The sequence below is a fragment of the Bos grunniens genome, chromosome 6 (genome assembly GCF_055505025.1).
Source record: "Bos grunniens cultivar Pamir isolate PY7600 chromosome 6, Bosgru_T2T1.0, whole genome shotgun sequence".
Taxonomy (NCBI): Eukaryota; Metazoa; Chordata; class Mammalia; order Artiodactyla; family Bovidae; genus Bos; species Bos grunniens.
Genome location: NC_141170.1, coordinates 85,416,214 through 85,443,129, shown reverse-complemented (window position 1 = coordinate 85,443,129; position 26,916 = coordinate 85,416,214). Strand labels below are relative to the sequence as shown.

Sequence of the window (26,916 nt, the reverse complement as noted above, 5' to 3'; positions counted from 1 at the left end):
ATCCGCCATTAGCAAGCGGGGGCTGGGCAGGGAGGCGCGGCGTGGGCTGCATCGCTGAGAGTGGGAGTCTGGCCTGAATACCCTGAGCACTATCTGAGCGAAATAATTTGGGCTAGCAGACCAGACTGTGGGATATCTACCATGCTAAAAGCCGGCCCTAACCTAGGACACCGCCAGCCCGCGCACAGAGCAAAGAACTGAACAGAGATAGCCGGCTGCGGACCTTCCCCCTCCGGTGACAGGCAGCCAGAGCTGGAGGGGGGCAATCACAGCCCCAGAGAGACATTATCTATAAAACTGGCTTCTTTGCTAACTAAAATTTATTGGGGGTCTGGACAGTCAACATCTGCCTGAGAAGGTGCGCCGGTTTTACACCCAGATAACCGAGTGGCGGGGAGGCGATAAGTCACAGCATTGGCGCTTGCCAAACACCTCATCACCTGAGCTGCTCGGACCTGGGAAGAGCACAAAACGCAGGCCCAACTGAGTCTGCGCCTCTGAGGACTACCTGAGTGCCTGAACCTGAGCGGCTTGGACCTGGGAGGTGCATGCAACCCAGGCCCAGCCTCGGATTGTTCCCGGCGGAACAACCTAGAGCCCGAGCAGTGTGGGCAGGGAGGCTACACGCGCCGTGAGCGGGGGCAGACCCAGTGTGGCTGAGGCACTGCGGGCGCACGCCAGTGTCATTTGTTTGCAGCATCCCTCCCTCCCTCCCCAGAGCGCGACTGAACAAAGAGAAGAAACACAGCTCCACCCACCAGAACACCAACACAAGCTTCCCTAACCAGGAAACCTTGACAAGCCACCTGTACAAACTCACACACAGCGAGGAAACACCACAATAAAGAGAACTCCACAAACTGCCAGAATACAGACAGGACTCCCAAACTCAGCAATTTAAACAAGATGAAGAGACAGAGGAATACCCAGCAGATAAAGGAACAGGATAAATGCCCACCAAACCAAACAAAAGAGGAAGAGATAGGGAATCTACCTGATAAAGAATTCCAAATAATGATAGTGAAATTGATCCAAAATCTTGAAATTAAAATGGAATCACAGATAAATAGCCTGGAGACAAGGATTGAGAAGATGCAAGAAAGGTTTAACAAGGACCTAGAAGAAATAAAAAAGAGTCAATATATAATGAATAATGCAATAAATGAAATTAAAAACACTCTGGAGGCAACAAATAGTAGAATAACAGAGGTAGAAGATAGGATTAGTGAACTAGAAGATAGAATGGTAGAAATAAATGAATCAGAGAGGATAAAAGAAAAACGAGTTAAAAGAAATGAGGACAATCTCAGAGACCTCCAGGACAATATTAAACGCTACAACATTCGAATCATAGGGGTTCCAGAAGAAGAAGACAAAAAGAAAGACCATGAGAAAATACTTGAGGAGATAATAGTTGAAAACTTCCCTAAAATGGGGAAGGAAATAATCACCCAAGTCCAAGAAACCCAGAGAGTCCCAAACAGGATAAACCCAAGGAGAAACACCCCAAGACACATATTAATCAAAGTAACAAAGATCAAACACAAAGAACAAATATTAAAAGCAGCAAGGGACAAACAACAAATAACACACAAGGGAATTCCCATAAGGATAACAGCTGATCTTTCAATAGAAACTCTTCAAGCCAGGAGGGAATGGCAAGACATACTTAAAATGATGAAAGAAAATAACCTACAGCCCAGATTATTGTACCCAGCAAGGATCTCATTTAAGTATGAAGGAGAAATCAAAAGCTTTTCAGACAAGCAAAAGCTGAGAGAATTCTGCACCACCAAACCAGCTCTCCAACAAATACTAAAGGATATTCTCTAGACAGGAAACACAAAAATGGTGTATAAACTCGAACCCCAAACAATAAAGTAAATGGCAACGGGATCATACTTATCAGTAATTACCTTAAACGTAAATGGGTTGAATGCCCCAATCAAAAGACATAGACTGGCTGAATGGATACAAAAACAAGACCCCTACATATGTTGTCTACAAGAGACCCACCTCAAAACAGGGGACACATACAGACTGAAAGTTAAGGGCTGGAAAAAGATTTTCCATGCAAATAGGGACCAAAAGAAAGCAGGAGTCACAATACTCGTATCAGATAAATTAGACTTTAAAACAAAGGCTGTGAAAAGAGACAAAGAAGGTCACTACATAATGATCAAAGGATCAATCCAAGAAGAAGATATAACAATTATAAATATATATGCACCCAACATGGGAGCACCGCAGTATGTAAGACATATGCTAACAAGTATGAAAGGAGAAATTAACAATAACACAATAATAGTGGGAGACTTTAATACCCCACTCACACCTATGGATAGATCAACTAAACAGAAAATTAACAAGGAAACACAAACTTTAAATGATACAATAGACCAGTTAGACCTAATTGATAGCTATAGGACATTTCATCCCAAAACAATGAAAAAAAAGAAAAAAAAAAAAAAAAGAGAGACAATGTTAAATTCATTATAAGAATATTCCAATTTATATATATTCAGCTGATGTGAAGAACTGACTCATTGGAAAAGACCCTGATGCTGGGAAAGATTAAAGGCAGGAGGAGAAGGGGATGACAGAGGATTAGATGGTTGGATGGCATCACTAACTCAATGGACATGAGTTTGATTAACTTCCGGGAGTTGGTGATGGACAGGGAGGCCTGGCGTGCTGCAGTCGACGGGGTCACAAAGAGGTGGACACAACTGAGCAACTGAACTGACTGATTGACTGCCTATGAAAGTTGAGGAGAGGAGTGGAAACTTCTTTTCCCTTACTTTAACATTACATTTGGGGAAATGTTCATCATTTTCTTTATGTGGTCATTTTAACCCTCCTGGGATATTACACTAAATTTAATATGCAGTTTTAATAAGATGTACTGAAAGGGATCAAATAAGTCAATCCCACAGGCAGCTTCAGTGCTCCTTCTCTGGTATAAATTCTGATACCTACAAGGTACATGAGAATCTACCATAAAAAGAAACAAAATGAATGATCTTCCAATTTCTTAAAAAGCATATTTAAATCACCCATTCCTTTTTTTTTTTTTTTAAACCATAATTTGCTTTTGACACCTTAGACTTTTTTTTTTTTCTTTTTAGTTCTTGAGATGTTCATCATTAAGTCCAGGGCTCATGATGTACACAGGAGATTGCACAGCTCAGGGGCTAATGGCATGAATTTGTGGTCAGACATAGAAGTGTTCCTTTGCTGATCTGATAAATATTTACTGACTTCTACTGAGAGCAAGGTTCTACATTACATAATGGAAAATGGTACTGTTCATAAGAGAATCAGCTCCTCCATTTAGGCAGCTTCTAATGGGAAAGTCAACCAGAATCAGTTTCTAGCTAAGTGACCACGGCAAGTCACTTATCTTTCCCAAATCTCCAGTTACCTCATCTGTGAAAGAAAGATTTATCTTCATACCTGTATCTGTGTACAGAATTATAGTTAAGATTCAATGAACTACCTTGTATAAAATACCTAATATCACATCTGAAGAATACTTATCTTGATGAGAGCAACAAAAATAAGTAGAGTCCCTGTTGGGTAATGAAGAAAGCAGGGTCTGCAGAGGCAGAAGTTAAACTCTATGCAATTAATCTATCTCGGGTAATCACAGAGGAAGATCTGAAGCTAGGATGACTCCTCAGAGTTGTCTCCAATTTAAACAAGTGGTTGTGAACCTTATACTCTTGTATCAACAAGTTATTGGACGTTGGTGATCTCTGGCAAAGGGGTGTAGCCACGAATGAATAGGCTATTTTTTTTTTGAAAGGAACTTACTTCAATGCTAACTTTTTTACCAACTGAGAAAATGAAGGGTTTAGTTGTGAAAGTACGTGTGTGTTTGTCATGGGATAATTTGGCATAATGGAAAGAACCCTGAACTTTCAGTGAAAGACTGTAATCTTGTGTATGTTGCTATCGAACTGTGTGAACTTTGATGAACAAATTAATTTTTCTGGGCACTGTTTCTGAGCCTATTGAAAGAGATGACAAAAATGGAAGACAAAGATTAGATATTGAAGAAAACTCTAAAATTTATTCAATTTTATCCCAGTTCTAAAAGCCTACATTTAAATATATAGTTTATTCTATATAGACAAACACAGGAAAGATCCCCTTAATTCCAAATGTGTTTTGGCACACACACACACACACACACACACACAAACACTTGGCTGCAGTGATTCAGAGGGATCATGCTGCCCAGAGGGAACTTGCAGTGCATATACCTAGCCACATCTTTTGCAAAAGCAGAATTAAATTTCTACAAGCTAATATAATTATGTTAAGTTTTAGACAGTTTAGTTCTCAAACAGTTATTTTATTACCTTTCCTTAGAGTTGATAATAGAAGATGAATGGATGGCAAATTTAGTGATTAATAAGTCAATATTGAAGTTATATTAAAATCTGTTCTTTATGTCCCTATTTTTCCTCTCATTTCATCAGTAGAGCATATAATCTGCATTTCACTGAATTCACGGTGACTGATTTTAAAACACATGATTTTACATACCACTAAGAAAGAAAAATCTTATGATGCTAATTAAGAACAAACAAAAACCACTCTCCTTCTTTATTAATGGTGTGATCCATTCATTAGTCACACCAGCCTCTCATTCCAATTTCTTTTCTCCACTTTCCTTTCTTAGGTTTGATAGATGGTCCTTTTGCATTTGTCTCAATGATACAATTTCATTTATGTGTGAGTATATTCTTTCTTTTGATAAAGCATTTGGTTTTTAATTTAGAGAGAATATGGAATTGAAGGCAACAGTATTACTTTTTTTCACTAACAGTTACATACAAAATAATATTTGCTATAAAATCAAATCATAGTAAAAACTTTTTGAAAATATTATTGGTAACTTAATACATGTAGTGCAAACACTGAATATAACTGCATCGAAGAAAGGACAATATGAAGGTATGATAAAAACCCACATGTACTCCACTGAAACATTGTTGAAAGCATTAACTGTAAGATTTATCCTGATTTTAGGGGGTTTTATTACATTTAAACATTGTCTGATATCTGATACAAAGTGGACATACAGTAATTATGCCAATGTGCATAGCCCGATTTTCACTGAGACAGGATGTCACGATGATAGAATTAACAAGGAGGGGAGTCATGTTTCAATCAGCACTTAATTTTTTTATTGTTTTCTGAATTTTTTTTCATGTGTGTGACCTATACCGGTAATTGCCAAAATGTTATCAGGCAATGACTTCCTAATTTATCACATAGATTAAAACTTAGCACATGACTGATTATCTTATTTGATTTTAAGATATATTTTTCTGCACATGTTCTCTACTTAACCCAAAAAATTGTTTTACAACTAGAATTGTTCCTGAGCAAAAATAAATACTTGAAATAATTCCTAATAACTAGCTAGAAAGAAGTTATTAATTACAAAAATTGCTAATATTAAATAGTATTTTAACAAATCATAAAGGTTATTGAAAATAACATAATTTGAATGTAAATAACATATGTATATGATAGTATGTTAAAGTGAGCCAAAATTATCACTGCTCAGAGTTCTTGTAGCAGGAGTAACTCTTGGGTAACTGATACTGAGAACTTGCCTCCTGAATAAGGTTTATGGTTTCCTACTAATGAGCTTCTCAATCAAGGAAGTAAAACATACAATGAAGAATACTGTATGTTTTACATTCAAGAATAGACACTTTGATGCCTACTTACTTCTACACCCAAGCCAACTAAAATAAAAGTTTCATAAGGTCAGGGACATTGCTTGCCTTATTTAATGCTGAATCCACCACTCCCAATAGTCCCTGGCATTTACCAGTAACTCCCTGATAATTATATAGTCCAGAGAAGAATTGACAATCATAAATTTTATCAGTAAGGAAAAACACATCTAATATGAAATTTTCTTTCTCTTGAAATTTTTCTCTAGTAGATGAGCTGATTACTTTGATCTTTATGAATTGATATATTACCTGAATCATAAACTACCAAGCATTGGTAGTATATATTTTGCCTCCTTTCTTGAAAGTAGTGGGAAATGTCAACTTTTCAGGGATGTTTTTGTAGCTTCACCTCCCCTTTAGTTGTACTTTCCCCAATAAAAAGCAAGGCATATATGTTACTACAAAATATACCTGGAAATAACAAACCTTTCATAGCCACAAAAGCAACATGACATCATATCTAAAGCACTAGATATCAAAGCAACTGGAAAAAAATCTCTTGCAGTACATTTTTTCAATACTGTAGAAAATGAATTACAAAGGAGTTATTGCACAGCAGCACTTCTTAATCTCTCTCTTCTCCATGTGTCAATATGACACATAGAGACATTTCCTTAGCCAAAACCTGGGTTATGGAAATACTCCCAATAAAATCTCTTTAACTCAATGTCTTTATCTTCCATTTATGCAAACATTTTGGATTCAGAAATAAAAAGAGAATTTTCAGAATCTAGTTTAATTTATAAAAAGAATAAACTTTGATGCTTGAGTAGCGGTAGCAATATAGATACAACAAATGACTGAGACCCCACTTGACACAGGTCTTGTAACCTGCAGATTAACTGAACAGGTCACTTCATTAGTGCAGAAAATAAATGACAAAGGCATGAGTTGAGGCAGCAGAATAAATGACAGAACACTCTACAGTAATTTATTCTCTTAATTACTAAAATATAGCAATACATAAATCTACAGGCAGAATAACATAAACTTTTAATACAGTGATATCAAGAAGCCGTCTCTATGTACTGTAAAATATGATTACATATATGAAGAGTGCTTTGAATAAAGACATGTACAATATTATTGCTCATTGAGTAAAATATCAAAATCTGTAAATAAGTGTTAAAATGTAATAATCTCCATTTTCATTACTGTAAATATACAGTAATGAAAAAAAATTTGCTTGTAAATCCCTTTTTACCCAAAGTGTGAGCAAATTTGCTTCTAAAATACAAACTGGAATACTTCAACACCTTTAATGGTGCATATTGAGTTTCCTCATTGTGTCTTCAATCTAAACTTGATCTTCACTATGATTTTCTTTCTATTTGTTAATGCCTGGAGACAGACAAAGAGACCTCTGTCACATCCTTTCTTTGGTAATTTTTATAAGTTCTCTTAAAGGATAAATCAACATTGTGACATTTTAGAGAAGAATTAAAAGGAAGTATTTTGCACATTGGATAAGAAAATGGCAAACCACTCCAGTATCCTTGCCTGGAAAATTCCATGGACAAAGGAGCCTGCTGGGCTGCAGTCCTTGGGGTCACAAAGAATCAGGCACAACTGAGTAACTAACACTTAACACATTCTGTACATAGACCCCTTCCCATTGACGTGTGCACCTTAAAGGAAACTCTCTTGTCCGGCTTTCAGAGGATGGGTTCTATAGTGTTCCAAACAAATGCTGTACCACTATCTATGAACTCCACTCTTTAAGGAGACGAAAATCTTTCTTGGTAGAACTCCATCATGCTAGTTTCTAATTTAGTTTTAATGAAGTCCACAGTTGACTTAACCCTGAGCCTATTAGAGAACTGAGTTGTATATAGTCAATTAAAATGAAGCCAAGGAAAAGACAATTGTAGGATTCACATTCTTGAGAAAGCATTATTTGCCTTTATGAAATTCTAAGCAAGCCTTGAATCTTGGACAAGACAGAACAAAATTAATGTACAACAACAAAAATGCAGTAAGGCAGTGATGAATGTTTTTAAGACCTAGTTGTCTATTGATGCCTGATAGTGAAAAGATCTAAGGTGGGAAAGAATTCTTAAATATACTAAACTTGAGAGAGCAGATAATTAGATTTAGAAAAATGATTAGACAGCAGATAAATCACTTTACCTCAGATCTTATTTATAATAATAGCTAAGATTGAGTGACCATTTGCAATGTGCCAAGTTATGTGCTATGTTTCATGTATTAATAACTTTCTATTATTTTATTATACCCATTTAATGACAAAGAAACTGAAACGCTTACGCGTCAATCCTACCAGGATTCCAGGATTTAGTGGGTAGCATAATGTGAATTAGAACTCAAGCTCTAGGCCATGGGTTTCTCAGCCTCAGCACTATTTATATTGGGGTTATGTATTTTTCTGCTGTGGGGGACTGCCCAGTGAATTACAGGCTGCTTGCCACCATCCTTTGCCTCCGCTTGTAGGTGCCAGGTGCATCTGCACCCAGTTATGGCAAACAGAAATGGCTCCAGACAGTGCCAAATGTCTCCTGAAAGGTATAACTGTCCCCAGCTGAGAATTACTGGCCTGAGCAATAATGCTTCTCTAAATCAGGCAAATAAAAGTGACCAATTCAGTATCTCTGAAAATAAAAGTCATTTGCATATACTACTATCCTTTAAAAAAAAATCATTTACAGCCACTAGGAGAGTGAAATTAAGCTTTTGTAATTTTTATTTCACAAACACATATAATACTTATTATACACTAGACAGTCTTCTGGGCCTTTACAATTCTCAATTAAAAAAATATTAACTCATTTATTAACCCAATACAATGTACTAATAAACACTGGAAACATGTATAAATATAAATCTTGCTCAACAATAACAATAAAAAACAGCATGATGCATAAAATCCAAAGGTTTTGTCTTAAAAAATAACTTTCTCCACATGGAGGAATGCTAATGGAATGTCATGAACTACTTAAAAAGCAAATTTTGATTTTTCACTACATAATATATTAGCATGGGGTAAATCGGTAGACCTGAAATGTGTCTCTTTGTCAATAACAACCACTTAAATGTCAGTATAAACTCAAGCCATATTTATTAAAAACAACTGTCCTTTTCCTGTCATCACTGAGGAATAGGATTTTGAAAGCAGTTATAAATACAGGACATTTCTCTGCAGAAGTGTTGGCTTGCTGCATCTGTTTTTACCCTTAGATGTGGAATCTGTTTTTGGTGATAAAGAAGAGTTTTTCTTAAAGGTCTAGAAACACTCTACCACAGAGAGATTGTATAGAGAAGTAGTTACTGCTTTGCAAGCAGGAAGCTTGGTCATAAGTTGAAGTAATAACCAAAAAGAAACATTCAAAGGTTCCGGCAGACAAGACCTACTTTTTTCAGATAGCACAAATTACCAAGAGGAAATTGTCTGGAGTTAAATTACTTCTTCTGGCTCAGTCTCACTCCCAAACTCCTTAGGGGAAACTGAATCCTCCTGGTGGGCATTTAGGATTCAACCAGGGATAGAGCACACGTGTAAGATAAGCAAGGTGAATGTTAATAAGGTCAGCTAAAGGCCTGGTTCCTGAGAGAGGAAGACCAAGGCATCAACTTCTCCTGAGAAAAGTGAAAGCATGCAACAGTTTTCCCACAAGCCAGGAGGGCTGTTCTCTGTTCTGTGTATAACTAGAGTAAATGAATTCTGCAAAGAACAAAATTCTGATGAACAACAGTGAGTTGTCTTTAGAACTAGTATGTGTGTATTGTAACCCATTCAGTGTGAATAATTCTTTTTAGTAAAATGTTTATTTAAATGAGAATTTCATACAATTGCTGCTTACAGTAGCAATAAGAGTGAATGATTAAGGATTCAATTCAGAAGAAACCTAAAAAAGTATAATTCTGCACAACTGATATTCCAGAAAAGTGTGATTTCTAAATAAAAGACTGAGTGTTTAAGCTAATTTTATATGTCTAAGGGAAAGGACGGAGAAGGCAATGGCACCCCACTCCAGTACTCTTGCCTGGAAAATCCCATGGATGGAGGAGCCTGGAAGGCTGCAGTCCATGGGGTCGCTGAGGGTCGGACACGACTGACCGACTTCCCTTTCACTTTTCACTTTCATGCATTGGAGAAGGAAATGGCAACCCACCCCAGTGTTCTTGCCTGGAGAATCCCAGGGAGGGTAGAGCCTGGTGGGCTGCCGTCTATGGGGTCACACAGAGTCGGACACGACTGAAGCGACTTAGCAGTAAGGGAAAGGAATAGGGAATAATTTTTCTGTGTTTGCATAGGAATGCAAAATAGTGGACAGTTACTGTGGTTTAACTACAACAACATGAAAAATGAATCTCTTGTTTAGATAGGCAGAGCCCAATATCTGGCACATATTAGATAGCACTCTTTTATTTAAAATTTTATTGAAATATAGTAGGTTAACAATGTTAAATTAATTTATGCTGTATAACAAATTAATTATTATACATATGGTTTTTTCATATTCTTTTCCCTTGTTTTATCGCAAGTTGCCATATGATATATAGGCTCCTGTGCTGAACAGTAGGACATTATTGTTTAAATCAGTCCTATATAGAATAGTTTGCACCTTCTAATCCCAAACTCCCAATCCTTCCCTTCCTCACCTCTCTTCCCCCTTGACAACCACGAATCTGTTCTCTATATCTGTGAATCTGTTTCTGTTCCATAAAAGTGTTCATTTGTGTTTTATTTTAGATTCCACATATAAGTGATATCATACAGTATTTCTCTTTGTGGCTTACTTCACTTATTATGATAATCTCTAGGTTCATCCATGTTGCTGCAAATGGCATTATTGTATTCATTTTATGGCTGAGTACCATTTCATCATGTTTATGTACCATATCTTCTTTATTCACTCATTTGTTGAGGGACATTTTGTTTCCATGTCTTGGTTATTGTAAATAGTGCGGCAGTGAATATCGGGATGCATGTATCTTTACAAATTATAGTTTTGTTTGGATTTATGCCCAGGAGTGGAACTGCTGAATCATATGGCAACTCTATTTTCAGTCTTTTTGAAGAACTTCCATACTGTTTTCCACAGTGGCTGTGCCAATTTACCTCTAGGTCCCTTTTCTCCACATCCTCTCCAGCATTTGTTATTTGTAGACATTTTAATAATGGCTATTCTGACTGGTGCAAGTTGGTACCTCCTCATAGTTCTGATTTGCATGTCTCTAATAATTAATTGTGATGAGCATCTTTTCATGTGCCTATTGGCCTCTGTATGTCTTCTCTGAATAAAAGGGTGCTCGGGGCTGGTGCACTAGGATGACCCAGAGGGATGGGATGGGGAGGAAGGTGGGAAGGGGGTTCAGGATGGGGAACACAGGTACACCCGTGACAGATTCATGTCAATGTATGGCAAAACCACTACAATATTGTAAAGTAATTAGCCTCCAATTAAATAAATTTATATTTTAAAAAATGTCTACTTAGGTCTTCAGATAGTACAGTGTTTCTTGAAAGTAGTATTAGAAAATCACAAAAATATTTTTATTCACAATGTCTTTTTGTGAATAATTCAAAGGCTTTATAGCCATTTGCTATAGAATAACAAGATGGAAATATGTCTTGTATCCAATAAATCTACATATGTAATATAATTAAGAATCTAGCCTATTGTTTCTCTTGTATTCTAGTACATATATATATATATATGCATAATATAGTCATACTGATTAAATAATGAGAGTCCTAAATGCTTTGCTTAAATAATTCTATCTTATGAGATATTTTACCCCATGAGCTCTACTGGGAGACTCCTAAAAGTAAGCCATTACTTATCTAATCTATGAGATAACACGAGAAAGGAAGTAAAATATATATCCTTGTATCCATTTTTATGTACGGCTGAGTCCCTTCAATGTTCACCTGAAACTATCACACATTGTTAATCAACTATACCCCAATACAAAATAAAAAGTTTTTTAAATTAAAAAAAAAGGAAGCAAAATAAAAATTCAGGAATTTTACATTGTTCATGTGGTATTTTATAATATAAAGCAAGTTATTTTTAGAGTAAGCTTGACCGACTGAACAAAGGCAATGCATAATGAAATATAGCAGAATTTGGGAGCTACTGCAAACAATACCATTATAGAATCTCATCTGTCACACACTTGAAATGTTACAGATTGCTTTCACATAAAATATCTTAATTCATCCTTGTAATTGTACATTAAAACTTGTTTCAAATACCTCACTTTCATTTTATAGATAGAAAACTGAGGCTGTTAATAATTATTGGCTTACTCAAGAGGATTCAAGTAGTAATATAAGGGCTTTGAATTCCAAGTCATATATACTAATCATGTCGCTCTGTCAAAAAATAAATAACTACCCCTCCACCTAATTGTTTTGTTGATACTAGAATCTTACTTTTGTTTCCTTCCTCTGCTGCTGCTGCTGCTGCTAAGTCGCTTCAGTCGTGTCCGACTCTGTGCGACCCCAGAGACGGCAGCCCACCACGCTCTGCTGTCCCTGGGATTCCTTCCTCTAGGGTTTTTAAATATTCCTCACTTATTAATTCTGAATTTAGTTTATTACATACATTATACTCAAACTTCATGCAGAAATTGTATCCAGATAACTTGAAGTATAACATTATTAAGTTATTAGTCATATAAACCTGTGTATGAATCAGATTATCCCTGATGAAAGGGTTTGAAAGAAATCATTGGAAGTGGAGGTATCCAGAAACTGTGAATACTGTGTAAGTAGGTAAGAATGATGTTGAAAAATGGGACACAGGATGTAGACAAATCGCTTACCTCACTTCTGCTCCTCTCCCCAACCCCAGCCATGACAAAGTAGTTAGAATGAAAGAACAGTCTGGATCCCAGATCCTTGAAGCTTCTCTCTGGCTTCATTGATTCATTTTTCACAATATCCTTTCATTATTTGAATTTAAATATTTTAGTTTAGATTGCTTGGTAGCTTAGCTGATAAAGAATCTGCCTGCAATGCAGGAGACCCCAGTTCAATTCCTGGGTTGGGAAGATGCCCTGGAGAAGGGATAGGCTACCCACTGCAGTATTCTTGGGCTTCCCTGGTGACTCAGACAGTAAAGAAATCAGCTTGTGATGCAGGAGACTTGGGTTGGATCTCTGGGTTTGGAAGATCCCCTGGGGGAGGACATGGCAACCCCACTCTAGTATTCTTGCCTGGAGAATTCCCAAGGACAGAGGGGCCTGGCAGCAGGCTGCAGTCCACAGCGTGGCAAAGAGTCAGACACAACTGAGCGAATAAGTACACCGCAATATGTAAGACAAATGCTAACAAGTATGAAAGGAGAAATTAACAATAACACAATAATACTGGGAGACTTTAATACCCCACTCACACCTATGGATAGATCAACTAAACAGAAAATTAACAAGGAAACACAAACTTTAAACGATACAATAGACCAGTTAGACCTAATTGATATCTATAGGACATTTCATCCCAAAACAATGAATTTAACCTTTTTCTCAAGCGCACATGGAACCTTCTCCAGGATAGATCACATCCTGGGCCATAAATCTAGCCTTGGTAAATTCAAAAAAATAGAAATCATTCCAAGCATCTTCTCTGACCACAATGCAGTAAGATTAGATCTCAATTACAGGAGAAAAACTATTAAAAATTCCAACATATGGAGGCTGAACAACATGCTGCTGAATAATCAACAAATCACAGAAGAAATCAAAAAAAATCAAAATTTGCATAGAAATGAATGAAAATGAAAACACAACAACTCAAAACCTGTGGGACACTTTAAAAGCAGTCCTAAGGGGAAAGTTCATAGCAATACAGGCATACCTCAAGAAACAAGAAAAAAGTCAAATAAATAACCTAACTCTACACGTAAAGCAACTAGAAAAGGAAGAAATAAAGAACCCCAGGGTTAGTAGAAGGAAAGAATTCTTAAAAATTAGGGCAGAAACAAATGCAAAAGAAACAAAAGAGACCATAGCAAAAATCAACAAAGCCAAAAGCTGGTTCTTTGAAAGGATAAATAAAATTGACAAACCATTAGCCAGACTCATCAAGAAACACATGTATACCTGCGGTGGATTCATTTTGATATTTGGCAAAACTAATACAATTATGTAAAGTTTTAAAAATAAAATAAAATTTAAAAAAAAATTAAAAAAAAAAGAAACAAAGGGAGAAAAATCAAATCAATAAAATTAGAAATGAAAATGGAGAGATCACAACAGACAACACAGAAATACAAAGGATCATAAGAGACTACTATCAACAATTATATGCCAATAAAATGGACAACGTGGAAGAAATGGACAAATTCTTAGAAAAGTACAACTTTCCAAAACTCGACCAGGAAGAAATAGAAAATCTTAACAGACCCATCACAAGCATGGAAATTGAAACTGTAATCAGAAATCTTCCAGCAAACAAAAGCCCAGGTCCAGACGGCTTCACAGCTGAATTCTATCAAAAATTTAGAGAAGAGCTAACACCTATCCTACTCAAACTCTTCCAGAAAATTGCAGAGGAAGGTAAACTTCCAAACTCATTCTATGAGGCCACCATCACCCTAATACCAAAACCTGACAAAGATGCCACAAAAAAAGAAAACTACAGGCCAATATCACTGATGAACATAGATGCAAAAATCCTTAACAAAATTCTAGCAATCCTGACCAAGTGGGCTTTATCCCAGGGATGCAAGGATTCTTCAATATCCACAAATCAATCAGTGTAATACACCACATTAACAAATTGAAAAATAAAAACCATATGATTATCTCAATAGATGCAGAGAAAGCCTTTGACAAAACTCAACATCCATTTATGATCAAAACTCTGCAGAAAGCAGGAATAGAAGGAACATACCTCAACATAATAAAAGCTATATATGACAAACCCACAGCAAACATTATCCTCAATGGTGAAAAATTGAAAGTGTTTCCTCTAAAGTCAGGAACAAGACAAGGGTGCCCACTTTCACCATTACTATTCGACATAGTTATGGAAGTTTTGGCCACAGAAAGCAGAGCAGAAGAAGAAATAAAAGGAATCCAAATTGGAAAAGAAGAAGTAAAACTCTCACTATTGCAGATGACATGATCCTCTACATAGAAAACCCTAAAGACTCCACCAGAAAATTACTAGAACTAATCAATGAATATAGTAAAGTTGCAGGATATAAAAACACACAGAAATCCTTTGCATTCCTATACACTAATAATGAGAAAACAGAAAGAGAAATTAAGGAAACAATTCCATTCACCATTGCAATGGAAAGAATAAAATACTTAGGAATATATCTACCTAAAGAAACTAAAGACCTACATATAGAAAACTATAAAACACTGGTGAAAGAAATCAAAGAGGACACTAATAGATGGAGAAATATACCATGTTCATGGATTGGAAGAATCAATATAGTGAAAATGAGTATACTACCCAAAGCAATTTATAGATTCAATGCAATCCCTATCAAGCTACCAACAGTATTCTTCACAGAGCTAGAACAAATAATTTCACAATTTGTATGGAAATACAAAAAACCTCAAATAGCCAAAGCTATCTTGAGAATGAAGAATGGAACTGGAGGAATCAACCTACCTGACTTCAGGCTCTACTACAAAGCCACAGTCATCAAGACAGTATGGTACTGGCACAAAGACAGAAATATTGATCAATGGAACAAAATAGAAAGCCCAGAGATAAATCCACACACATACGGATACCTTATCTTTGACAAAGGAGGCAAGAATATACAATGAATTAAAGACAATCTCTTTAACAAGTGGTGCTGGGAAAACTGGTCACCAACTTGTAAAAGAATGAAACTAGAACACTTTCTAACACCATACACAAAAATAAACTCAAAATGGATTAAAGACCTAAACATAAGACCAGAAACTATAAAACTCCTAGAGGAGAACATAGGCAAAACACCCTCCGACATACATCACAGCAGGATCCTCTATGACCCACCTCCCAGAATATTGGAAATAAAAGCGAAAATAAACAAATGGGACCTAATTAAACTTAAAAGCTTCTGCACAACAAAGGAAACTATAAGCAAGGTGAAAAGACAGCCTTCAGAATGGGAGAAAATAATAGCAAATGAAGCAACTGACAAACAACTAATCTCAAAAATATACTAGCAACTCCTACAGCTCAATTCCAGAAAAATAAATGACCCAATCAAACAATGGGCCAAAGAACTAAATAGACATTTCTCCAAAGAAGACATACAGATGGCTAACAAACACATGAAAAGATGCTCCACATCACTCATTATCAGAGAAATGCAAATCAAAACCACTATGAGGTACCATTTCACACCAGTCAGAATGGCTGCGATCCAAAAGTCTACAAGCAATAAATGCTGGAGAGGGTGTGGAGAAAAGGGAACCGTCTTACACTGTTGGTGGGAATGCAAACTAGTACAGCCACTATGGAGAACAGTGTGGAGATTCCTTAAAAAACTGGAAATAGAACTGCCTTATGACCCAGCAATCCCACCGCTGGGCATACACACTGAGGAAACCAGAAGGGAAAGGGACATGTGTATCCCAGTGTTCATCGCAGCACTGTTTATAATAGCCAGGACATGGAAGCAACCTAGATATCCATCAGCAGATGAATGGATAAGAAAGCAGTGGTACATATACACAATGGAGTATTACTCAGCCATTAAAAAGAATACATTTGAATCAGTTCTAATGAGGTGGATGAAACTCAAACCTATTATACAGAGTGAAGTAAGCCAGAAAGAAAAACACCAATATAGTATACTAACACATATATATGGAATTTAGAAAGATGGTGACAATAACCCTGTATATGAGACAGCAAAAGAGACACTGATGTATAGAACAGTGTTATGGACTCTGTGGGAGAGGGAGAGGGTGGGAAGATTTGGGAGAATGGCATTGAAACATGTAGAATATCATGTATGAAATGAGTCACCAGTCCAGGTTCAATGCATGATACTGGATGCTTGGGGCTGGTGCACTGGGACCACCCAGAGGGACAGTATGGGGAGGGAGGAGGGTTCAGGAAGGGGAACACATGTATACCTGTGGTGGATTCATTTCGATATTTGGCAAAACCAATACAATATTGTAAAGTTTAAAAATAAAATAAAAAAAGTACATACACACATACCCAGATTAGAAACTGTGTATTCAAGATGTTATTCAAATGTGATGTTTAGATTACTAGCCATCTTGTATTAGCTTTGGCTATATTTTCTTCCAGAAACATGCAACATTTAAGGTAGACCAAATATCACTTAGGGCTTCCCTGGTGGCTCAGACAGTAAAGGATCTGCGTGCAATGCAGGAGACCTGGATTCAACACCTGGGTTGGGAAGATCCCTTGGAGGAGGGCATGGCAACCCATTCCAGTATTCTTGCCTGGAGAATCCCTATGGACAGAGGAGCCTGGTGGGCCACAGTCCATGGGGTCGCAAAGAGTCAGAAGCAACTGAGCAACTAAACCACAGCACAGCAAAATATCACTTCAGAAAATTCAGGGGGCATGTATGGAACAGTAACATGATAAATAACAACATTTACCTTTTACGCTTGACATAATACTACATAAAATTCCTTCAAAGAATTTACAACATCAAAATAATATAACAAGTATGTATTAAGATACAGAGTATGCAGAGTGGTTTGGGGTATGTGATGAAATAATATTTATCTTTATATACCATCTGATTTTCTGAAATGGAAGTATAGAGTATCAATAGTGAGACATAGCAGGAAACGAATTCTGGTATGGAAATTTATGGTCAGGATATCATTACCTACAAGTTAGATACAATTTTTAAAAGAAGCATGGAATTTCAAAAGTACATTCTTTCACTGTGTAAATAGTTGAGCCTTGGAGATAAGAGATTTATTTAATAACAGAAAATTTTCAAATAACCATCCATTTTTTTTTTCGTACTTAAGATGAGTTTATGGGTTTTAGATACTAGCTAGTGTATAAAGAAAATCTAAGGCTATTTTCTCTCTCTTTGAAAAGCTGATTTATCAAAGCAAATCATTTTCTTTATGAACTCAGAGTAGCCTCGAAAAGTCTGCTAACAAAGAGAAAACAGATGGGACGCCAGCTTTAAAGTTAGTCATCCTTAAAAGGGCATAAAATTGATTTTTAAATAGGAAAAAAATCAACAAAGCACAAAATATAATGAGAGTGAGATGAAACATAAAAATGGCTATGATCTACAAAAATTACTGTCAACTATTTTCATTTTATTAATGTCAATTTTGTCATTTTACTAATTTCAACTGTCATAACCTCTTGCCTATTGAAAATATGAATATTTTCATTTTGATTCAATAATAATAGTTCAAGAAGCAGTAGAGACTATATAGTTAATGTGATTTAGTCCCTTGATTTTACAAGGAAACTATGGCTAGAGTTGATAAGTGATTCACTCAAGATTATAAAAAAATGTTAGTGGTAGTCAACAACCAAATCCAGATTTCCCAATGCATTGCTCAGTATTACCATGCAGAGCCATCAAATTAAATTTTAATGCATAGCTATAAGATATGCATTTGATGTAATAAAAACAAGGTCAAATTGATTTATATTCAAATATTTATATGTTCCAGTCACTATGCTATATTTCAGCATATGAAATATATGAACTGTAATATATAGATATACACTCATGAACTCCGGATATATAGATAGAGGTATATCAACTAAGTTTCTGGAATAAAAAAGATAGATAAATAGAAAAAAGAATAGTACAAGGAAAGGTATTCTGTGCTAAATTAGGGGAAATGAAGGTCAATCAGTAACCCTCTGATGAGGCATGCATGCTGTCACTTCAGCTGTGTCTAACTCTGTGCAACCCTATGGACTGTAGCCCGCCAAGCTCCTCTGTCCATGGAATTCTCCACGCAAGACTGGTTGGGTTGCCATGCCCTCCTCCAGGGGATCATCTTGACCCAGGGATCAAACCCGTCTTTTATGTCTCTTGAATAAGGAGGCGGGTTCTTTACCACTGAGCCACCAGGGAAGCCCTACCATGTGATGATAGAGAATACATATGTATACATTGACCTCTGTAAGCTGTGTTCTGCCACAATAGATTTTGGTTAAAAGAGGAGACATAAGTAACCAGATGTTGGCTTAGGGTAGATCCATCTATATTCCTCAGACTGAAGTCATCTAGAGGTAGAAAGAAAAATTCCTGGCTACAGAGCTGATGTTCTGCATTTCAATAGAAGCTATGTTGGAAGGTCTGGATGTTAAAATTGTAAGGCTGAGGTGAATCCACATCTTGACCACAGGAATGGTCGTTTAGGTGGTTGAGGAATGGGATAGACTGGCAAATAGTATCATAGGCAGCAAGTGAGTTCTCCAAGAAATCTATTCAATATTCACTACTCCAAATAATTCCCTACAGTCACTATGTGGAGGCCTCAGAAATATTATAGTCTAAAACTGGTTCTAATATAAGAATGCATCTTCCATACCAGCATTGTTAATATTTCTCATTCTCTTTCTTTCTGTCTTCATTATTTTTTTTCATTTTTTATTTTATCACTTATCACTTATCATTTTTATTTTATTCACTCTTACGGAGAAACCACATTTAATATAAACACAATAGGAGATTCGACCCCACTCCAGTACTCTTGCCTGGAAAATTGCATGGACGGAGGAGCCTGGAAGGCTGCAGTCCATGGGTTCACTAGGGTCGGACACGACTGAGCGACTTCACTTTCACTTTTCACTTTCATGCATTGGAGAAGGAAATGGCAACCCACTCCAGTGTTCTTGCCTGGGGAATCCCAGGAACGGGGGAGCCTGGTTGGCTGCTGTCTCTGGGGTCAAACAGAGTGGGATGTGACTGAAGCGACTTAGCAGCAGCAGCAGCAGCAGGAGATTTGAAGAAATCAGATACAGTGCTATGCTTGGGTACTTGCTTTTGCTTAAGGGACTAGTAATTAAAAGGTAAAATTCAGTGACATTAAATAATACCAAGAACAAGTCTCAAGTCAAGAAGAGATGTAGTTAAAAATAAATATTGAAACAGTACAATTTCTAAGACTTAAACAGGTTTCCAAAGAATTGTATACTTTGGTTGCTTCAATTTCATACTTCTCCCTAACTCATCAACACATTCCAGTTGGGTTTTTGTTCCTCCTAAAGACCCCTGATTTGTTCACTTAAATGGATACTTTTCAGTTCACATTTTTTTGGTACTGAGAACCATTCAGTGGGTTAGCCACTTTCATCTTGAATTCCATCATCCTTTGCTCTTTGTGACACTTCATGGTCTTCATGGTTCTCCTGCTTCTCTGGTCACTACTACTCAGTCTCCTCAGCAGAGCACATTTCTAACTAAAACATTTGGGTTTCACAGCCTGGTGCAGATTCATTTCACTCTCCCTAGGCTATCTCATCCCGTCCCATTACTTCACTCAACATATTTATGTGAACAACCCTTAAACTTCAATATAAACTTCTTGTCAAAGTTTCATTCATACATCTCCTCCAACATTATACGACAGGTATCTCAATTGTATTTTTTTTTCTTAACTTAAAGAAAACTTGTTAAATTCTTATGAATTTAGCATATTTGCATCATTCTGGTTTTCAACTATTTTGTAAGAATTTCAGTAATATTTATTAAACAAATGAATGGAGACCACACAGGAAATCTGAAACTGTCCTGCACACTTTCCTCTTCCTCACTGTCATTCGATCCATCACTATTTCGCAGTGGTTCCTCCATCATTCTGCTCACTTCTTTCCACCTCCATCCTTCTAGTTCAAGATGCCATTACCTCCTGCCAGGGTTACTTGCTTTCACTCTTCCAATACTTTCATGCATATACTAGAGAAAAGTTATAGAATTTTTTTAATGCAAATCTAATCATGCCACTGGCTTCCTTATTTTTTTTAAATATCTTTCTACTAAATTTCAAGAAGATATACATTTTTAATAATCTATATGACCTTGAATTATCTAGCCCTAGTGCCTCTCTAATTTCTTCCTGGGACAAATTTTCCCCTCATTTGAGTTTCTTTCTGGTGAAAATCACCAAAGGACCTTCCTCAGGTCCTTCACTCTTATCCTCTGCCCACAAGGTTTTACCCTTCATTTTTAAAAAAAATATTTTTCTACAATAATTTTTTAAAGTTGATTTGCAATGTTTCAGGTGTATAGCAAAGTGATTCAGATTATTAATATATACACAGTTTCCAGATTTTTTCCATTAAATTCTTTTAAAAGATGTTTAATATAGTTCCTTGTTCTATATAGTAGGTTCCTTTTTAAAAAATCTATTTTATATACAGTGGTTGTTTTTTAGTTGCTAAGTCATGTCCTACTCTTTTGTGATCCCATCAACTGTAGCCTGCCATGATCCTCTGTCCAAGAGATTTCCTAGGCAAGAATACTGGAATGAGTTTCCATTTCCTTCTCCAGGGGATCTTTCTGACACAGGAAACATGTCTCCAGTATTGGCAGGTGGATTCTTTACCACTGGGCCACGAGGGAAGCCTAGTCAAATATAGCAGTTTATAACTGTTAATCCCAAATTCCTGTTTGCCCTTCATTTTTGTTTGATAGCTATAATTCAGTCTGAAACATTTACATCTGACAATTTAAAACAAGTTATAGTATTTTCATAATCTCAATGCAAACATACACTATAATATTTATTTATAGCAGTTGTCCACATGTATTCACGCATATACTGTACATTCATTCAATGCTTGTCACCCATTTAGACTATAAGCTCTGTGGAAGCAAGAACCAGTCAAATTGTTCATAGCTGTTTTCCAGCACCTAGTCTAGTCCCTGAAGTGTTTGATAAGTACTTACTGAGGACAGGTGGAAAAAGAAAGATTGACGGAAATGGGAAAAAGAGAAAAAGATCAAAAATGGAGATATGTTCTCACTAAATTCGTCAGAATGAACATAATTTGAATTACTTAAAAATCAGGAAGGCATCCTTGACATGATTAATAAGGGGTAGGTACATATTTACAAGGCCTATTTGGAAACTGTTAGTATTATACCTTCTTGCTAAGGCAGAGCAGTATGTTCACAAAAAGATGGGATTAGAATATAGTACATGCAAAGTTGTCTGTTTGCCTGCTAAGTTGAGTTTAGAATTTTAAATCAAATGATGATCTATTGAACATTTATAAAAAAGTAAATGACATGACAATGTATCTTAAGGTTAATTGGATAATTAAAAATTAATCAGTCCAAGGTGAAAGTGTCTTCAAATAAGGCAACCCAAATACATTCACTTGTCAGGGATCAAAGAAAGCATGTGTTGCAAGCAGCAGTTATATTTAAAGCTATTCATTATCAGAAATTCAAACATATCACATAATAGGCAAGAATAAAAATTTTTAAAAATCTGAAAAAAATGTAAAGTCTGAACTAAGACTTGTAACCAACTTCAGTGGAATTAATACACAAATAAAATATGATAAAGTATGAAGAAATAATATATGAACATCCGATAAATTTCAATTATATGGTATAAAATAGTTACACATGTTGATTTTATTACCTACCTATTTCAGGATCATGGGTCAGTTTATTTGTAAAATTTATGTAAAAACATAACTATTTTGGTTTTCATCAATAATATGAACAAATGATGAAACACTTTATAGTAAATATTGTGTCTATAATTTTCCATAGTTTATTTTTATCTGGGAAAGTTTATTGGCAGAAAAGTTATGTAATGCACAGCATTAAGGTGTTTTTTACATGTTTGCAGAGCTCTGTCAATATAAAATAAACTCCTCCAGATACTATTTATATTACCTTACTGAGGTTGATTTCCCTGTACCCATCTAAGTGGATTTGAGACATCATGCCTCTTCAATGACATTTCTAATACATCTGGAGTCCAAAGAGCCTTACATTTTTCCTTTTGAAATGTATTTTTTTCTCCGAATTAACTGACTAGCATAGAGATGAGTAATAGAGGATTGTATTTTCAGCCCTGTAACTGCAACTCCATAGATGAAAGGGAAACATGGAAACTCTAATGCTGGCATTGAGTATGTATTGGTTGAATGTGTATTTGTTGAATGAAGAATGGATAAAGAGGACATTAGTTTTCCCAGTACCTACTGTTTTGTAGTGATTTTGCTTCACTACACAGTAGCTCAGACAATCTTAAACAAATGTGACATTGCTAACAAAGCATTCTGTGAACATTTCATAAGAAACAAAATTCTAGTATCCAGCATTCCATATCCAGAATGTTTCAGAATATATCTTATCAGATTCTTCCTTAGTCCTTTCCTCATCTGGCCCAGGCCATGACTTTTCTACAATCATACCTGAGAGCTGATGATTTGGACAGAGTTGTAGGCCTTCTTTTACATCTCTTCAGCTTATCTCACAAGAGATAACTATGGTCTATCAGTCATAAATTTTAAACTATGTATATATTCTTGTATAAAACCATGCATAATTTTTGTACTACTTAATGTAACCCAGAAGAATAAGTCAAGAAATTGTGAAATATCTATATAGAAAAATCTTTCTTTCTTTTTTAAAAAAGGCCTTCTATTTATTGTCATTCAAATAGTATGTGTTGAGAAATTTATATCACCTGACCCTAAATGAGTTATGCTAGTGACACTGATTAGTCCTCAGTCATGTCCAACTTTTCGCAGCCCCAGGGACTGTAGCCCACCAGACTCCTCTGACCATGGAATTCTCCAGGCAAGAATACTGGAGTGGATTACCATGCCCTTCTCCAGGGGATCTTTCTGACCCAGGTATTGAACCTGGGTCTCCTGCATTGCAGGCCAATTCTTTACATTCTGAGCTACAACATCTCACAATAAGGTACAGGGAACACAGAAATGAGTATTGCCTGAACCTTTGTGTCAAGGACCTATAGTCTAGTGGAGAAAGTAAGCAGCTGCCATTGGTTGGTTCTTCTCATTTCATAAATAATTTTATCTTTCCTGGCAAAACCTCTATATTTCAGCAAGTTATTTAAGAGTGAATCATTGGAATTATCTCAGGAATAAAGACGTTTCCTCTTTCCAAAACCCAAAAGACTCTATGAAAAAAAACCTCTTCGTGTCTTCATACAAAGTAGACTGACAGATGTCCCAGATAATTTCAGCCCGGAAAATATACTATACAATATGCTATAGATATGATGTGATTAAGAGTAAGTTCTGTTTTATCTCATCCAAAGGATTACTGCCAATAAAAAAATAATGTTTAGAGGTATTTTCTAAGGCATCCACATTTTAGCTTAAGGGTATACCTAGCTTTAACTACAATTACCTGAATAAGTTGAACTATCTGCCCCAAAGTGGAAAGAAACACCCCTTCCAGGAAGGCAGCTCAGATATAACTGGTGCAAAAAGAATCAAGAAAGTAGTTATAGCTTATAGAATCTGGGTAAGAAGGATTCATATAACATGAACAGTGCCATTCAAAGGAAGTAAAACCATTTCTCTGTAACACAAAATTAGGGCCAAGGTTTTTTTTTTTTTTTTTTTTGCACAGTGAATTAGAAGGGAACAAAGACCATTCTGTATTAAAATTGATTTAAGGTTGTTATATAAAATAGTCCCTCTAAGTATATTTATGATTTTTAAATATGGAGTAATCATAAAAAGAGCAATGTATAAGATCGGACATTAGGTAACAAAAGTATAGAGCACTTTAATAAGAAGGATCTGCAGAACTCAAATATTTAGAAAGAAAAGAAGTCTTAGTGTAAAAGCTTACTCTCTTAGCCATAATTATCTCTAAATATTTATAAATTCCTCAATAAAATTAGAAGTTTATTAGGGATTCTAAGTATTTATTAGTCATGGCTTCTATATATGGTTTGTGCTGTGCTTAGTCAGTAGTGTCCAACTCTTCACAAACTCATGGACTGTAGCCCGCCAGGCTCCTCTGTCCATGGGGATTCTCCAGGCAAGAATACTGAAGTGAGTTGCCATGGCCTCCTCCAGGGGATCCTCCCAACCCAGGCATCGAACCCAGGTCTCCTATATTGCAGGCATATTCTTTACCATCTTAGCCACCTTAGGCTTAAGTTAATGACGGGTTTCCCTAATGGCTCAGATGATAAAGAATACACGCCCAATGCAGGAGACCTGGGTTCGATCCCTGGGTTGGAAAGATCCACTGGATAAGGGAATGGCTACCCACTCCAGTATTCTTGCCTGGAGAAATCCATGGATAGAGGAGGCTGGCAGGCTATAGTCCATGGGTTCGCAAAGAGACAAACTCAACTGAGAGACTAACGCTTTCATTTTTAAGTTAACTATACTATGACAGATGGTATGAATTTGTCATTTTCCAGCATTCCTCTTGCTATCTTTATGAATCACTGAGGAATTAATCTGAGACCCGTTGTGTATAAAAATTACTTTATTATCAGTTAAAATAATTATTTCTGATATACACACACCATAGATGCAATAATTCTGATGCAGGGGTTTTGGAGTTGACTTGGAATTTTTAAATTAAAACATGCATTTGCATTTCATATAATCTGAAAACAATCTTTTTAGCATACTTTGAGTGAAATGAGTCCCTAAGATAAACAAAACCATCAGGTTTTTATATATGTAATGACCCATAGTTAAATCTCTGATTCCTAAACCAAAGAAGGAGAACTGCTTATGAAATACTACCATAATCAAACTACATGCTACATATCAATTAGAAACCACATCTCCTTGAATTTTGTATCATACAAATTAGTGCAGTTCTAAATTCCAAATAAAGATAGATACAGTGACAGATATATGGCTATAGAAGACTCTACTTCAAGTGTACTTTCAACCAGGCAAAAAAGAAAAGCTGATTACAAATCCTGCATTTATAAGAGAACCTCTTCAGAAACTGTCCATATAGAGGTTTGGATATGCAGAATCTCACTTAACAATTCAGTCAAGATTGTGATCTTCTTCCCATAGTGATCTTTTTCCTTTCCCTTATAGACAATGTTTCCTACACAACCATATTCTTGACTACGTGTACCAACATTTTCCAAAAAGAGCAAAACCACTAATTACTATCATGTAATACTCAAAATAAGAGAGCTACTAAAAATATAACACAGTGGAGAGGAATTCAAAGTATTTTGATTCTTGCTCCCAAATTAGATGCTATTCATGGGAAAACCTGGAGCTTCCCAGGTGGCACACCTGCCTGTGCAGGAGACTAAGGAGATGTGGGTTTGATCCCTGGGTCAGGAAGATCCCTTGGGGTAGGAAATGGCAGGGCGTTCCAGTATTCTTGTCTGGAAAATTCCATGGACAGAGAAGCCTGGGGTCACAAAGAGTCAGACACAACTGAGCACACACACACACAGTGAAACTTACTGTACTCCTTCAGGTGTGTGCACCGAGAACTTTTATTTCTATCTATCTGAGAATCATATCAGGAAAGAAATAATGTAGGAACATATTATGAGTCAGGTAAAAAAAAATGATTTGATAAGTCAGTGTTTTTCAGCTGCGACAATTTTGCTTCTTAGGGTTCATAAGTTATGTTCAGGGTGTAGGGCGCAGAGGTCAGCCCCTCACAAGAAAGAATTATCTAGTACAAAATGTCAACAGTGTCAAGATTGAGAAACCTTGCCACAGATTAAAACTGCAATTCTCTCCGATATTTTCTTGAATTACTCAAGGACTCAAGAATGAAACATTCTCCTGACTCTTGACAGTTGATATAACTATAGATCTAATTTACCAATTGAGGTTAAATCATCTCTTTGGTATACTCTATTTGTAACCACGTCAGCTCCCCCTCAGTTTGGTGCCTGTCAGCCTCCAGAATAGACAATGGTACAACACAGGATGTCATTTAGTTGCAGTAAGTAATTGCTCTTTATTTTACTCTGTTAAGAACTCTTCCTTATTGATTTTTGGGCTGCACCTGAAGCATCACTAGTTTTTGGTTTTGTTTTTTTGTTTTTTCCCCCAACAACCTGAGTCTGCTATTATTGATCAACTAACGCAGCCCCTCTGGCGAAATATGCTCCATCAAAGACACAGAGCAAGCCAAGCAAACAGTGCAAATGTAGTCAAACGCTGCCATGGGGAAGAGCCAGTGGCTGGTGGTTGCTTATCTAAAAGCACCAAAGATGAAACTGATTGGAAAGGAACAAG

At 36.3% G+C, this 26,916-nt stretch overlaps 1 protein-coding gene and 1 long non-coding RNA gene across 10 annotated transcripts in view; one reads left to right on the top strand and one right to left on the bottom strand.

The window, feature by feature from the left end:
• Positions 1 to 26,916, bottom strand: part of CCSER1 (coiled-coil serine rich protein 1) — a 1,487,998-nt gene that overhangs the window by 6,326 nt on the left and 1,454,756 nt on the right. The gene's annotated exons all lie outside the window — the stretch shown is intronic.
• Positions 1 to 26,916, top strand: part of LOC147370963 (uncharacterized) — a 476,306-nt gene that overhangs the window by 428,954 nt on the left and 20,436 nt on the right. The window lies entirely within an intron of this gene.